The sequence below is a fragment of the Nicotiana attenuata genome, chromosome 1 (genome assembly GCF_001879085.1).
Source record: "Nicotiana attenuata strain UT chromosome 1, NIATTr2, whole genome shotgun sequence".
Lineage (NCBI taxonomy): Eukaryota > Viridiplantae > Streptophyta > Magnoliopsida > Solanales > Solanaceae > Nicotiana > Nicotiana attenuata.
In genome coordinates, this window is record NC_031989.1 from 32,408,812 (window position 1) to 32,426,775 (window position 17,964).

Genomic DNA, 17,964 nt, shown 5'->3' on the forward strand with positions numbered 1-17,964 from the left:
CTGTGGTCATGAGCTCGATGGGGTGGCAATGTTGTTAGATTCTCAAAAAGGGGTGCATATTGTTGAAGCACCTTCTGCAATTCCTCTGAATTCTGCACTTCCTGAGAGTTTGATGTTATTCTTGTTTCCTACACTGAGTTTGCTTCTTGTGAGGGTTGAATGAACACCATTGACATCATGTGAATCTGACTAGGCTTGTTGGGTACTTTCTGCATTCGAACATCAGCTACTACCTTGAAAGCCCCAGGTTGGCTACCTCTTAGTGACACCTTTCTTCCTCCAATTTGGAACTCCATTTTCAGTTGTTTGAAATTCCACCTTATATCTCCTAATGTATTGAGCCATTGAATGCCCAGTACTACATCAACTCCTCCCAATGGAATAACCAACATATCAGCTTTGAAGTCTACTCCTTGCATCTTCCAAGTGACTCCTGCAGTCATCACAGAACTGTGAACTTTACTGCCATCTGCTACAGACACAGCAAAGGAGGGAATGGTGTCCAATCTACAACCTAACTTCTTGGCCATTGCAAGGTCCATGAAATTATGGGTGGACCCTGAATCGATTAAAACATGAACCACTTTTCCCTTAACAGCTCCCTTTACTCTCATTTGTAGTCACTGGTTCCATCAAGGGCATGAACAGAAACTTGAGGATTCAAGGCTGATTCCTCAGAATTTTCACTTTCTTCTAACTCATCTTCTCAAAGAGACTCCTCTACCTCCTCATCCAATTCTAGGATAAACAGTTGCTTCCTTCAACTACATTTATGTTCTGGCGTGTACTTTTCATCACACCAGTAACAAAGACCATTTGCCCTCTTCTCATCCATCTCCTTAGCCAATAACCTCCTTGGCCCTTGAAATGCTGGCTTACTATCAATCTTGTTGAATTTACTAGGACCTGAGGTTCTGCTGCCTTCACGACTTTGACTGAAACTGGATCCTCTAGAACTTGATCCCCACATACTGTTAGGTGTGGCTAGTAAGGACCTTGAATTCCTTACTAAGGCTTGTGTGTGACCATGCTGCAATTTTAAGGACTGTTCTGCCAATCTTACTTGACTATAGGCTTTCATTAGTGTTCTTGGCCCTAGCATCCTTACTTGGACCTCAATCTCAGGTTTTAAATTGGCTAAGAAGATGCTGATGGAATGCTCTTCTGTTAGTTCCACTTGGTTCAGTAATTTATCGAATTTGTCAAGAAATTCTTGAACACTCCCATTCTACTTGAAAGCCACCAATTCCGCCATGGGATCTGCATGTTCCACATCTCCAAACTTCAAATATACTGCCCTAACATAGTTTTCCTAATTTGGGAATCTTCCCATCCTGGGCTTCATGTACATCTTGTGCCATTGAAGGGCCTTGCCTTCCATGTTAATAGAAGCAGTTTGGACCTTATTTTCCTCCAAAATGTGCTCATAATCAAAGAATTGCTCTGCTTTATACAGCCAGTCATTAATGTTTTCCCCATTAAATCTGGGAAAATCAAACCTCTGATAACGACCCTTTTGATTAGGGTTTCGACCTCGAACTTGATTTTCCCCAATCTCAGCAGCTTCTGGAGCTGCTTGGGCCGCCGGAACTCCATTGTTGGTCGTCAAAGCCAGTATCATCTGTTTAATTTCTCCCAATGCGTCACCTTGAATACGAACTTGTTCGCGTAATTCCTCCATTTCACGCCTCACTTCTCCGTTTCTGGTGTTAGTTTCCGGCATGATTTCCGGCCGAGAACCGCCTTGCTCTGATACCAATGTCACGTGCTCAATGAAGAACACAGTCAATGCAATCCTAAAGGGTTGGGATGATGAACAACCCCTGAACAGATTTGCACAATTGAATTGGAAAACAAGAATTGAAGAAGAAGAAGAAGAATGTGATTTTATTGATAGAATACTCAATTTCTCTTGGATGATTACAATTAATCCCCTCCCTTGTATTTAACTACCCCTTCTCTACGTTTACTAACTGAATTCCCAGCTGACTTCTAACCACCTTAGCTGATATAACCGACTACTAACCACTTATATAGTAAAAAGACTATTATGCCCTTAAGCTCCTACCCTTCTAGTTATAGTTCATAACACATACCTCTGAAACTAAAGTATTTCATAACTTTTATTATTAGAGTTTTTGCTTAAATTATCTTTTAGTTCACTCTTCTTAATCATCTAATTAAATTAACATTATACGAATCGAAGGGAGCATTTTAAAGAAGTAATAAATGCCTTCTGTTTTCATACAATGGTTCCATTTTTCAGCTGTATTTTTTTTATCGTATAAAGCGAAATATTGCATGAAATAAAGAGAAATATTCACCAGCATGCACAAGATACTTGAAGCTATATTTCAACGTGAACAACCATAGTTTTGTGAGTTGGTAAAGTTGAGCAAGTCCAGTCCATTAAAGGGTGTTAATCCATGTTTGTGAGTTTGTTCAATCTCATGGTCCTTTCTACTTTCTTCTGTTCTTCAATTTCTGCATGGTAATCTTTTTCAAATTAAAGAGAAAACTCTACCTGCCTTTTACTCCATTATTTTATATGACATTATTTTCTTTTAATCTGTTAAAAGAGCACATATCTATATGAGAACTTTAAACTTTAATTTTTTTTTTATTCCTAATGATATGCTTTTATCTATATTATATTAAAATCACGAAACCTTAGTGAAATATTGTTAGTCTTTTTTATCCTTTAAAAATAAATTTTGAATTGGATAAAATTATAACTTAAGTTACTTTCCTAATATGTAGGACTTTAAAATCAATTAAATTTTGGTTATTAAATCTTTACTTATTAAATTAGGTCCTAATATTTAGGAGTTTAAATTCAATTGAGATTTTACCTCAAATAAGGAAAGGATCATCTTTGTTTTAAAATAGTACTATTTCATATTATTCTAGAACTCTAGAAGATCTAATGCCCAAGGTTCGTTTACAATAAAAATAACTTTATATAGCACATATAAAATATATAAACACAATTATAATGGGCAAACAGTTTCATTTTATATAAACACAAGAACTTCATTTTCGTAGTTACCTATATACATCTGGTAAGAAAGTATAAAACTCATATGCTTTGTGTTGAAATCAGCATGTGCAGTATAAAGTTGTACATTAGCAGTGTTAGTTGTACATAATTGATTGAAATTAATTTAGTGTTAATAGATGGTTATATGTATTGTTAGAAGTAGTTAGTAAAATGATATATATACAAGTAGCTACACACGTGTAAAGATAGATGAAAATAATAGAGTCCAAGTTTTCCAGAACTCTCTTCTCTCTCTCTGCTTTCTCATTCTTAGCTCGAACAACAGCTCCCCTTTCCCTTTCAATATGGTATTGGAGCCATAGATTCGTGGCGTTTTCGAGCTGATTTCTTTGAGGAATTGAAGGCTAGTATTGAGATATTAACTCATTTCGTTGGAGAAGTGAGAAATTAAGAAAGCTTGGCAGAGATTTGGGCGATTCACCTAGGGTTTGCGATTCATCTTACAATTCGCAAATTCTAGCAAAGAGTAAGCTTTTCCTTGAAGATCGACCTTGAATTTACCTTCTATTCACTGATTCTAAGCCTCGACGATGACGAACACAACTTTGGAAACGGAGAAGGACAACGGAGAAAAGTTCACGAACATACACTCCAGGCACCCTCTCTACTAACATCCTTCCGACAGTCCAGGTAGTGTTCTAATCCCTCAACAACTAACGCGAATAAAAAACTATACAACTTGGAGTAATTTCATGCGAGTTGCTTTATTAGCAAAAAATAAGCTAGGGTTCATAGAAGGAAAATGTCGGAAAGAACAGCACAAGGATGACTTAGAACATGAATGGGAGAGATGTAATGCCTTTGTGCTATCCTGGATAACTAATTCAGTGTCTAAAGAACTAGCAAATGGTATAATGTACTTAACCAATGCCTATAGTGTTTGGACAGACCTTAAGGAGAGATTTGATAAGAAAAACCTCACTAGGGTTTATCAACTGCTCTGAGAAATATGTACCACTAGCCAGGGGATTTTATCAGTGTTAGAGTATTACTCAAAATTAAAATGTGCTTGGGAAGAGTATTGGTCGATGGTACCATTGCCATGTGACTACATAAAGCATAAGGAATATGCATAACACATGGAGCAACAAAGACTGGTGCAATTTCGGATGGGCTTAAACGAAACATATGCACAAGCAAGGAGTCAAGTGTTGTTGATTGTCCCTGTTCCCACTCTCAATCAGGCATACAATATGATCATGCAGGATGAAAGTCAATGAGTACAATCAAACATGATATCACAGGTAGCCCCAGCCTTGCAACAACTTGATTTGAGTGACCGTACAACCTTGGCTTCCATTTAGAGTAACAGATTCAAAAAAAAAACAATGGAAACAGTGGATTGTAGTGTGATTACTGTCATATGAAGGGTCACAAGAAAGAGAATTGCTATAAGCTGGTAGGGTATCCACCCAACCACAAATTTAGCGAAAGGAGAACCTTTGACAAGGGAAATGCAGGAGGAAGCAGGGGACCTACAGCCAACAATGTGAGCCGTGTTGAGGAATCTGAAGGAACCAGCTCAATAGGCAGCTCATCAGGGCCCAGCAGTATGCCATTCTTCACTCCAGAACAGTACCATCAACTGTTGAAATTAATTGACAAGGAGACAATAGTAATAGATGCAAGGGTAAATATGGTAGGTATAGCTGACTTCCTTAATGCATGCTTCTCTGTAGGCTCTGAGACTAACTCTTGGGTAATAGATACTAGAGCTCGAATCATATGGTTTCTAGCTTGGACCTTTTAACTAAATCTAATTCTGTTGCTTCTAACTCTAGTAAAGTACATCTACCAAATGATAACACTACCTCAGTAACACATACATGATCATTAACCCTTTCTAATGATCTTGAATTGTATAATATTCTCTATGTTCCTAACTTCAAATACAATTTGTTATCTGTTTCAAAACTAACTAAAGAACTGAAGTGTTATGCATTATTCTTTCCTGAATTCTGTATTTTTCAGGATCTCTACCATGGCAGGGTGAGGGAAAATGGTAAGGAGAAGGATGGACTTTACACACTTCAACCTGCCAAGATACCATCACTTGTCAAAGTACCTGAAACATCTTCAGCTCCTGCTTTCAACTCCTTTAGACCTTCAATAATTCTAGCCTCTACTACTCTAGTCCCATAGTCCTCTAGTGTCTCATCAAAGTCATGTATACATTCTTCAATTTGGCACCAAAGATTTGGTCATGCTCCGGTAGCAGCATTACAAAAGATTCCTTCATTGAAGAATCACTTGTTGAATAAAGACACTCTGAATTGTACTGTTTGTCCTTTAGCAAGGCAAACTAGATATCCTTTTCCTACTAGTACAAAGAAGAATGCATTTCCTTTTGAACTTGTACACATGGATGTATGGGGTCCATATACACAATGTACTTACAATGGATACAAGTATTTCCTTACCATTGTAGATGATTACTCTATAATGACTTGGAACTATTTGATGAGAATGAAAAGTGATGTCTTTCTTTTAATCAAATAATTTCTCACTCTTGTCAAAAATCAGTTTTCTGCCACAACTAAGATCATAAGATCAAATAATGATCTTGAATTTTTCAACTCCTAGTGTTCAACCCTTTTTTCATCCATTGGAATTTTACATCAAAGTTCTTGTGTACACACTCCACAGCAAAATGGAGTGGCAGAAAGAAAACACAGACATTTACTTGAAATGACTAGAGCTCTTAGATTTCAGGCTCATGTACCATTAAAATTTTGGGGGGAATGTGTGCTCACTACAGCCTTTCTTAATAATAGATTACCATCCCCAGTCCTATCTGGGAAGTCCCCATATGAGGTGTTTCATGGAAATCCTCTTACACTTGACATCATTAGAGTCTTTGGACTACCTTAAACAATACAGACAAGTTTTCTCAAAGAGCATTGCCTGCTATCTTTATGAGTTATTCAGCTTCTCAAAAGGGTTACATGTCATACAATATCTCCACTAGAACATTCTTTGTCAATAGGGATGTTTCCTTCAGGGAGACAATGTTTCTCTTTAAATACCCTAAATCCACTTTTCTACATACTCTATCTTCAAGCTCAACACCTACATTTCCTACCAGTGTTCCAGCTTCTACTTGTGATGATTCCTTTCCTGCTACTGTAGATGCCTTATCACCTTCAGTTCCAGCCCCTGATCCTTCTTCACCTGTCGCGCCCCCTTTTTTCCTCCCCGCGGAGAAAGTTCGGGTTTCGACACTCATGGGGAGTCGACTCGTTTCCTTTTGGGAATTGGGAGTTTGAAGAATCGCCACCTAACGGATTATGGTGCGTTAAGGCACCTAAAGTAATTAACTCATGTAACTAGTTGCATTAACAGAGATTAGGGTAAGGGCTCAAAATAACCTTGAGAGGAAGGTGTTAGGCACCCCTCGCGGTCCATAACGGTGGGTCCCGGCCGAACTTATGTGAATCAGTTATTTTGAACAGGTAAACAATTTCAACACATATTTGCAAATAAAGGCATGTTTTCATATTCTAAATACATGTATAATTCAGGTAATGGGAGCAAGAGAGAGGTTTGAACAACTTGCACACATGTAACAAAAAGTAAATTCATTTAAACAACGGGAGTTGGGAAAGAGGGGTCCTAGGTTGGTTAGCCTACAGGATCATACCCACACAATTCTCGGTAATCACTCCTCAATGAGGGGCTACACGTGACATTAGCGCGTAGTCATCATATCCTTACTACCCAATTCCCTCCCCTTGGTCATAGCCTAAAACGTTCTAGCAACCTTGAAAGATATCCTATGCGTGCATTACCCGTCCCTTCCTTGTGGCCCTGGAGGTATTTAGGACCTCTAATTTAGGTAGTTTTAGACCATCCTAGGGTACTTAAAGGAGAAAATCTAGGCATCAACCAGAAACAATTAGGACTGCATTAAAGAGAAAAAAATTAAAGGCTCACATTTTACCTCCACAAACAGAACAAGTAAGTGCACGTCTCAAACAACAGTTTTCAGATATTTAAGAAGAACTCTAGAACATGATATCTAGGTGAGCAGAGAATATGAAATATTGAGTTAAGACCAAAGTGTAAAAGAACTGAATCCGTTAAAACCTGTTGAATATGAGCAGTCTCAAATAACAAGGCGTAGTTTTAGAGTTTGCAGAATTTTAGTCGCCGTACAGGCTTGCCTAGGCGTATAATAGTGATGTCCTATGAGCATGGTATCTAATCATTGATCAGGAATGCAGTAAAACAGCAAATAATTTTAAACGGGCAATTTGGATCCTATAGGCATGCTTTCTAGTAATCTTAATTAATGCAGCATTGAAAACTTATTAAAGAAACGAATAGATTGGTTAATTAAACTGATTCAGACCTACAAATGTGAGTTAAACTGATTTTAGATCTAATTAAAGCTGATATAGATCCTATAGGCATGATTTCTAATTAAACATAAGGTGAAATAAGCAGAATTTATTTGACCAAAGCGAAATCCCTATAGGCATGATCTCTATTAAGGCTGATTTTAAATCCTATAGGCATGATTTCTAAAGAGATGAATTTGAATACATGCTGTAATGGAACCTAAACCTCAGTTATTTTACACCCTATAGTCGTGGTATCTAATTATATGAAATGGAGCAGGTAAAATTTATTTCAACCAAGAAATCCTATAGGCAGATTGTCTAACACAACACATGTAAATCAAAATAAACCCTATAGGCATGTTATCTACCCAACTTTACCCACAATATACTACCCTCCCTTTTCACTAGTCACCCCAATGTTTGTTTACAATTAATTACTACAGACCAAGAAGTGAATGAATTACATAAATATAAATATACATTAAACTATAGGGAGCCTGAAGTAGGCCCAAAGTAGTTTCCAAGCCTTCAGTAGTCTCCAGTGCCCAAAATTCCATAGCCAATTTCATGTCTAGGTGTGACAAGGTTCCCTAAGGACCTCAAGGATCCCGAGCAGTGCTCACACCCAGACCTTTCTCAAGTAAGAATTGATTTAAGTGCAGTGTGGAAGTGCCAGCCCTAATATGCCAGAGTTCAGAGAGATCTCAAGGGTCTCAAAGCAGTACACATACCAGAGGGGCATGACTTAGTAATCTAAGAGTAATGTCAGAGTACATAATGATTTGAAAGAGTTTGGTAAACAGTATAAAGGAGGGTCTTAGGAATGAAAAGAGTTTTCTAAAAACTAGAATACCAGTCCCGGAACAACTTCGGAAAACACTTTGGCAGAGAGACTTCACACAAGGAGAAAGGGGTAGGGGACACCTAGAATGCACCTTAGTGATAGCAAACAAATACACAGATTCCTCAAGAAGTTGTGGAATTGACAAGTTAGTTACAAAGATTACAACAAAGATATGTTGAGAACACATAGGTCTTAGACATGACCAATACACACAACTATAGTACCTTCAAAAGGGCTAGATGTCTTAACAGGATCTCATTAGTGAAGTACAGTAGGTAAGACTTAGATGAACAAACTAGACAAGCACTTCATGAAGCATTCAAAGTTTTAGAAATACTAATCACAAATAGAACAAGCAGAACTTAGACATGCTGGGTGAGATAGTAAACAAACAATGCAGCTTGGACATACTAGTGAACAAATAGGATTCATGCAATTATCTAAAGCAGGATTGGGCATGCTAAACAGTATACTAATTATAGCTTTTAACAGAGCAAACTTAAACATGCTAAGTGATACAGTAATTAGGCAGTGTAATCTAAGCATGCCGGTTAAACATTGAGCATATGACAGTAGAATAGCAAATAGGACTGGAAATCACAACTAATGAACTGCAGCAACAAAGAAACACATAGTTTTGGAATATGAATTGAATCAGGACATACCAGTCAAAGAGAGAATACAGAGTATGGAGCAGAGATGGTGCAAATAGCCAGCCTTGGCTTACAGCCGGCTGGATTAGTGAGAATTGCAAGTAATAGAAGAAAATAAAGAGCTTTTATGAGTGTGAGAGTGTGGAGGAACTAGTGTGCATGCGTAGAGGTTAAAATAAAGAAAGTTTATATAGTAGCTCAAGAGTAGAGCAAATAAGGTAAAACAATCAACAATCAGTAATTAAGGAATTACAGAATCAATTAGACGAAGATTCAACATAGTTTTCTCCTTTAATTAAGGAAAATCAACCAACGGTAATGACAGGAACTAATTAAGGCAGCAGGACCAATTAGACCGAGTAAAGAAGTAAGAAACAGATATCTTATTAAGGAAAAGAGTTCAAATCAAACCAAAAATAAAGAGCTTCGGAGTACAATAGTCACATGTTTAATTAAGGAAAGAATCATGCAAAGAGTCAGCAAGTATCGCAGACAGTTTCAAATAAAGGCAAGAAAGGAATAGTCTGGAAACAGATTGATAAATAAGGAATTCAAATCAACATTGATTTAAGGGTGAAAATATAGGTTTACCATGAATAGGCAAAAAATGAATATAGACACATAGAATCGGTAAAAAGTCAAACCAAGAACCTTAATAGAGGCACATTAGGATAAAAATCACAAGACATCTAATTAAGCTAAAGAAAAATCACAGGAACCAAAGCACAAGACAAGGTCGGTACATAAGTAACTTAGAAACCAAACAAAATGTTGAAAAAATTAGGGTTTTTAGCATAAACGAGTTGGGGTTAAAGCAAATCTTACGAAATAGGTTAAAACACCTAAGAAACAGAAGATTAAACACTCAAAATTATCAAACGTTTTAGAGAAAGAAATTTTCGGGAAACCCTAGTTTAAAAAAAATGGAAAACCATTCGAAAATCAGAAGGTTCTTGTTAAACTCATATGAAATAGGCTCGATCCATCTCAGATCTTGTACAGATCTGAGAAGTTCAAAGGGTAAAAATTAGGGTTTCGAGAAGAACAACACAGAGGTGAAGAAGCAGGCTTAGAAATCCATAGACATAGGAAGATCTTACTCAAATCGAACCGGAACAGCCTGAAACAGGCGAGCAAAGACCAAAGGCATAAGCAGACTAACCCTGGTCCCTTGAGGACCCTAGAGATGATGATACCAGCATAGGCGAGGCCGTTAGAGGCCTGGGGGTGGTGAGAAACCACCATGAATGGCCATAGATGAGTGCCGGCGATGATGGATTAGGGTTTAGACTTGAGATCATTTGAGAGAAGAGGGGATTAGGTGACGGCGGGGGAGGGTGTTAGAATGATTAGGGGTTTGGGGGGGGGGGCATATGTTGGTTTATTTTAGGAAGGGGGGATCTGGACCATTGATCAAAATGATCAACGGCCAGGATTTGGCAAGAAGTGGGTCGGGTAGATGCTGGGTATATTTTGGGTTAAAATTGGGCTAGTTAATAGGCTAGGTTTCAAGTGAAAAGGGGCTATTTGTTAAATACGTAATTAACCGCCAAAACAATTTTAAAAATGGTTAATAAATTACAAAAAATGATTTTCATGCATGGAAATGTTTTAGAGTAATTACTTAATATTTAATAAATATAAAAGGCTATTTTCCGGTAAAAAAATTCAATAATGCATGCATAGGCTATAATTGCAAAGTAATTGCAATTGCATCCTAAAAATACAAATGTGGCTATTTGTGCAATAATTGAAACTTAATACAAATGCAAGTGATAAAATTAAGCCACAAAATTTATTATAGAACTAATTTGTGATGCAATCAGTGATTTTTTTATAAATAAATGCTGGGATAAGTTAATTAAAATATTTTAAAAATGCAGAAATTGTATGAAAAATACTAATTGGTGCCAAAGCATAGTTTGAAAATATTATGGGAAAAATTGGGTATCAACAGCTTCCCCTCTTTATCCGGGAAGGATGAAAGAGTTTCCGGGTAAAGATATGATGGCCAATTTTAACCGGATGGTATATTTTGAAAGATAGAGGCTAGACTCCGGTCTTTGAGCTGCCTACATATCCCTGGTTTTATAGGAATTAGGCCATGTGTAGTTCTGGATCCATCGGCGGAATATACCAATGAGGTCTTTACAAGAACGAACACGAGATTTTGGAGTGGGTGCGAGAGTGGTTATGGTGAATGGTCAAGTTTGAGATAGTTGAAAGATTTGGAGCGAGGTCGCTCCTGCTGGGATAACGGTTGCCTAACGGTCACCTGAAGATAAAAAGATACTACAAACATGTATTTGTGCGGAAATTTAAACATGATGTAGATTCCCTTTGGACCATGAAAGTTGTCTTCGGACGGTTAAGGATGATGTCCTCAGACCATGATATCCTGGGCCATGAATTGTTTAGTGCGGGATTCGTAGTCCATGAAATGGTGTTCTCGGGCCATGAAGATGGTTCTTCCGAACCATGTTGCCTTTGAACAATGATATGCAAATTTGAGATATCCTCAGGCCATGGCATGGTGTCTTCCGGCTATGAGGATGATGCCTTTAGACTATGACACCTTTGGAAATATTGGCAATATTTCAGCCCATGAGATGCAATAGTATGATGTTAACAAGACAAGGCTTAGTCTTGTGATATGAAGGGCAGAGCTTAGCCCCGATCGAGAAGCAAATAGAAAGTACCGAAATAGAGTAATATGTATGCAAGGAGGGACAATGCTTATTCCCATGCAAATGTGGAGGCATGGATTAGCCTCATGCAAATACGGAGGCAGGGGATTAGCCTCATGCAGATGGGGAGGCAAGGATTAGCCTCATGCAGATAGGGAGGCAAGGATTAGCCTCATGCGGACAGAGAGGCAAGGATTAGCCTCATGCAGGTAGGGAGGCAAGGATTAGCCTCATGCAGGTAGGGAGGCAGGCATTAGCCTCATGCAGATATGGAGGCAAGGATTAGCCTCATGCAAGCAATCTCATGTAGATATGGAGGCAAGGATTAGCCTCATGCAAATATGGAGGCAAGGATTAGCCTCATGCAGATGCAGAGGCAGGGATTAGCCTCAGGCAAATGGGGAAGCAAGGATTAGCCTCATGCAGATAGGGAGGCAAGGATTAGCCTCATGCAGATGGGGAGGCAAGGATTAGCCTCATACAGATGGGGAGGCAAGGATTAGGCTCATGCAGATAGGGAGGCAAGGATTAGCCTCATGCAGATAGGGAGGCAAGGATTAGCCTCATGCAGATAGGGAGGCAAGGATTATCCTCATGCAAATATGGAGGCGAGGATTAGCCTCATGCAAGCTCGGAGGCAGGGATTAGCCTCATGCAAATATGGAGGCAAGGATTAGCCTCATGCAAATATGGAGGCAAGGATTAGCCTCACACAGATACGGAGGCAGGGATTAGAATCAGGCAAATGGGGAGGCAAGGATTAGCCTTATGCAGATAGGGAGGCAAGGATTAGCCTTATGCAGATAGGGAGGCAAGGATTAGCCTCATGCAAATATGGAGGCAAGGATTAGCCTCATGCAAGCATGGAGGCAGGGATTATCCTCATGCAGATATAGAGGCAAGGAGTAGACTCATGCAAATATGGAGGCACGGATTAGCCTCATGCAAGATAGGGAGGCAAGGATTAGACTCATACAAGTATGTAGGACAGGGCTTAGTCCCATCAAAGAGCGAGCAGCAAATAAGAGTAGTATATGTTTTAGCTGGAGATATTTCGGTGTCTGATGGCCCGATNTACAAATAAGACCCTTTTTCACATTGTCCCTGAGAAAATGGTGTCTGACATCAATGTGCTTGGTTTTCTTGTGTAGAACGGGGTTCTTTGCCATGTTGAGAGCACTGGTGTTGACACATAGAAGCGGTACACCATCAATGTATACACCAAAATATTCCAATTTTTTGCTTAATCCACAGTGAATGAGGACATCACGAGGCAGCTGCAATATATTCTGAAGGATAGTACAGAACCAGGTTCTGTGTGCCCTTAAAATATCTCAGAATTCTCTTAGCAGCCTTCAGATGAGATTCCTTAGAATTTGATTGGAACCTTGCACATAATCTTACACCAAATACAATGTCTCGCCTGCTGGCAGTAAGGTAGAGTAGAGATCCAATGATTCCCATGCTTCCATGTCAAACCCTTTTAAGAGTTCTTTGATGCATTTTTGCTAACTAATACACGCTCCCTTTATGGACTGCTTCACTTGAAGACCCAGGAAAACATTCAGTTCCCCCATCGTACTCATTTCAAACTCACTTCCCATGAGTTTAGCAGATTCTTCACATAATGAGTTAGTTGTAGCTCCAAATATGATATCATCCACATAAATCTGATCAATGAGCAGGTTCCTTTCCTGTTTCTTCAAAGACAATGTATTGTCAATCTTTCCTCTTGTGAAGCCATTTCCAAGAGAAACTTGGATAGCCTCTCGTACCAGGTTCTAGGGGCCTGCTTCAATCGTACAGTGCCTTATCCAATTTGAATACATGTTCAGGATGTACATGACATTCAAAACCTGGAGGTAGCTTGATATAGACTTCTTTCTTGAGACAACCATTCAGGAAGGCACTCTTCACATCCATTTGGAATAGGGTGAATTCCATATGTGAAGCAAAGGTAATGTGGATCCTATAGCTTCCATGCGAGCTACTGAAGCAAAAGTCTCATCATAATCGATCCCTTCCTCCTGATTGTATCCTTGGACAGCGAGCTTTGCTTTGTTCCTTGTAATATTTCCATGTTCATCCAGCTCATTCCTGAATACCCACCTGGTCCCTATGATGGTTCTGCTTGAGTGTCTAGGTACCAGGCCATACCTTGTTTCTTTCTTTCAACAAAACCATTTTGCTGTGGAGTCCTTGGTGCTGAGAGGTTGTGAGTGATCCCAATTTTGTTACAAACTCATCAATTTTAGCGTTGTCAAATTCTGTCCCGTGGTCAGATCTGATGCATGCTACCTTCAATTCCATCTTCACTTGGATCTTCTTGACAAAGCTCACAAATACCTCAAAAGTCTCATCCTTTGTTCTAAGAACCAGTGTCCAAGTGAATCTTGAATTTTGGCAGACCACGAACCAGGTTCTTCTGAATCAATTTATTCCGAAGTGAGAAGCTTGTATGCCCCAATCTTCTATGCCAACGTTCTGCGTCATCATCAACTAACTTCAAGCATCTCATATCACCAGCTTTTAGAGATTCAAAAGTTAGCAACGTAGATGTTCTTGTGTCTTTTAGCTACTAAGACCACTTCGCCAGTTACCAGATTGGTAACTGTGTACACTTTTGATAAGAACTCTACATTGATCCCTTTATCACAGATTTGAGAGACACTCAGGAGACTGTACTTCAGGCCACCCACATAGTACACGTTCAATTGAGTGTCAAAGAGACTTTCCAATTTTTTCAACACCAAGAATGTAACCTTCCTTTTCTAAGGATACATTCTCTTCCTGCAGGGCTTTCAGTGAGAGAGAGTCCATGGTGCTTCCAGTCATGTGCTTTGAGCATACACTGTTCATGGTCCATTGCAGTCCGCTTCCTCCCACTGTTCCCTGCACATCTAAATTATGGGTTAGATTTAGGAACCCAAACTAGTTTGGGTCCCTTGTTATGATAAAAGGGATGGATAAGGGCTTTTCTAGTCCATGCAGGTAATGTGTGTTTTCTGTGAGAGGAACCTGGTCCCTCTTTTGTAGTCACATTTTCAGCAAACACCTTGTTTCCTTTTTCAACAGATTGATTCCTGGCCTGGCAATTTTCCTTGAAGTGCCCATTATTCCCACAGTGGGTACACAGCCAATTATCAGGAACTGTGACGTACTTGCTGTTAGGGTTGTAAGGAGTTTTCTCCTTTTGGAACCTGATTCCCTGCCTGTTTCCACTATTCTCGAAGTACATGGCAGTGACAGCATCTGAGGACCAGGTCCACTTGAGAGATTTCTCAAGATCACTTTTTACTCTCTTCAATTCAGCTTGAAGCTGCTTATTTTTCTCGAGTTCACCACATATCCTAGGTCTAGCAGCTTTCAACTCATTTTCAAGCCTAATGTGTTCCTCACTGGCTATCTCCTTTCCTTTTCCAGATTTTTCAGGTTTTAACTTAGTCCAAGGTTTCACTATTGTTTCCCTTAGGTCTGTAATTTCTGCCAAAAGATCATTCTTTTCTTTTCTAAAAATTTCAATGGTTTTCTTATGGTCAGTAACTACAGCCACTAAGACGACTCTAGTTTGTTCAGATTCTGCTAATTCTAAGGTCAAAGAATCCCTATCCTTCACAAAACTATGAAAAGCATTGATTAATACATTAGCTAACGACATGAGTTTTCTTGGAGAATAGGATTTCAGATTTCTCTGAACATCCCTGAAATTTACCTCTTTGTTGTCACCGTCTTCATCATTATCTGGTTGTGATATTAACGCAAAGGTTGAGTCATATTCAGCTGATCTTTTTCTCTTGGAGTTCTTGGAGAATTCTTGCTTCAAGAGAGGACAATTTTTCATAAAGTGTCCAGCCTTTCCGCACTTGTAACAGAGATCATTGTTCTTTGATCTGTTAGAGCCTTTCCGCACTTGTAACAGAGATCATTGTTCTTTGATCTGTTAGAGCTGTCCCTTTCTAGTACTTCTCCATTTCTTCTGACCATCTTCTGAAACCTTTTGGTTAAGTAAGCCATGTAACTGTCTTCCTCACTCAAATCATTGTTAGCATCTTTAAGTACCAGGTACTTTTCCTTCTTTGGTTCTCTCCTTTCAAAAGTTGGTGGAGCAGCCATGAGGATCCTTCCTAGGTATTAGCCTGATAGGAGGAACCTTCTCTGATACCAATTGTTAGAGATTGTGCGTCCACCAGACTGTATAGAGAAACGGGTTCTCTATGTGTTTCGTCTGAAAATACTGATGAATCAAACTGTATAGGGATCTGGTCCGATATCAATTTGGTACAGTGCTAATTTTGTGTGAATCCACCAAATAGTAGAGTACCTGGTCCTTTGTGGGGTTCTCCTGTGAATGCTAGTAAAGCTGTATGTAAATAAGGCCGAGGAGTTTTACGTGGAAAAATCTCACACAAGGGGATCAAAAAACCACGACCTACACCGGTAGGCTTTTAACTTCACTAACTAGCAAACTCCCTGTTACAAGCCACTTTACAATAACCCTATTGCAAAGACTTCAACTAACTTGTGATGCTCTCATCACAAGCCCTTCCTCCTCATCTTTTCATCATCTCAAACACAGAGAAGACAAAGCTTGAAAAATTCTGATTTAAAGTTACGAAAATTGAAGATAGATGGATTAAAAAGGAGGAGAAAGTTTCTGTTCCTTCATGCTTTTTTTTTAATTTTTGATTTTTGGGTATCAAAATCATGGTGTTTGCTTGAGGTTGGAGTTGTCCTCGTTCAATTTTTGGTTCCGCCGTTCGATTTGTTGATTGTTGCTCTTGCTGGGTTTCATCCGTATATTTCAGTATTCATTTGGAGAAATTTCGAATTGTGTTGCTAGTGTTAAGGTATGGATTCCAGTTTTTTTTTTTAATGATGTAATTATTTTGAATGTCTTAGAGCTATAGAATTTGCATCAATGTACTCTTTCTAGTATTCTGTTGAATGATCCTATTCGCTAATTGTTGGTTGGTCGATTTGGGCTCACTGTTGGAACAACAGTAACATGTGTGTGTTGTTGAAATTTTGTTTGCACTTTTGTTTTATTACTTGATGCAATTCTCTTGAAATTTTCTTTTTCTTCTTAAATGCTTTGCAGTAGATTTGCGTTAATTTTGTTTCTTCTTCGACCCTGCCCGTTTCATGTGTAATCAGATTCTATGCTTTGCTTAAAACATGTGTAGTTTGTTGCAGCGGTATTCAATTTTGAGTAAAGAATAAAGCTTTTTGTCCTTTTCTATAGCTTTACTTGTTAGAGATTGGCAATATTTTTTGGGTAATTGTCCTCGTGATTAAGGAAGGTCCAAATGACTTCCTTTTAAATAGATGAATTCGGCCATTGAGGAGTCGGGGTGTGAAATTGATCAAAAATGACTCATTTCCTTGTTACTGCCAACATTTCGTATTTAAACCTATGAATGGTTCCATAAATCATAGCATCAAAATAATTTCAAAAGTAGTTTAAGAAATAATCATGAACATCCGTAGTTCGCTTTAATTGAATAAAATTCTTAGAATTCGAGGCGTGCCATTTAGCAAATTTTCATGGCCCTCGCAAAGTTAACAACGCGTAGTTGCTTTAGGTGCGTTATTTAATAATATTACCTTCCTAAATTCGGGTGTGCATTTTATGTGACCCAAATCCAAATCTCAACGATGTTAAAATATGTCAAAGACTGCGGGTGCATTTATGTGATGTGGTTCAAGACGTGTTTTAATAACGTTGCAATATTCCTAAAATGAATAAAGCGGTTAAGGTTTAAAATTGCACCATAGGCTAGAACATGTAATAAAATCAGATAATGGGCCAATTATGGTAGTTTAAGCGACCGTGCTAGAACCACGGAATCCGGGGGTGCCTAACACCTTCCCTCGGGTTAACAGAATTCCTTATTCAGAATTTCTGGTTCGCAGACTTCAAAAGGAAAGTCGAAATTTATCCTCGATGTGGGATTCAAAATAAACCGGTGACTTGGGACACCAAATAAACTATCCCAAGTGGCGACTTTGATAAATAAATAATCCCATTTCGAATAATGTCACTTAAATTGGAAAAACTCCCTTATACACTATCCTTCGGGGTGGTGGTATAAAAAGGGAGGTGTGATAGCTCTGGCGACTCTGCTGGGGAAAGAACCCAGAATCTCTGGTTCAGGGTTCAGAATTCGAGCTTAGAATAGCTGTTATGATTGACTTTATTTATCTGATTTTCCTACATGTTTAAGCCTAATGTGCTAAATGATGCTTTTACCGCTTTGGTATTATCTGAATTGTATATAAACTGCTACGAAACCCTTCTCTTCTCATCTTCGGGGATGTGCTCGCTGGTCGAGACTCCCTATTCTGTTAGTGTCATACCTTGAAATAAGAAAGAGGC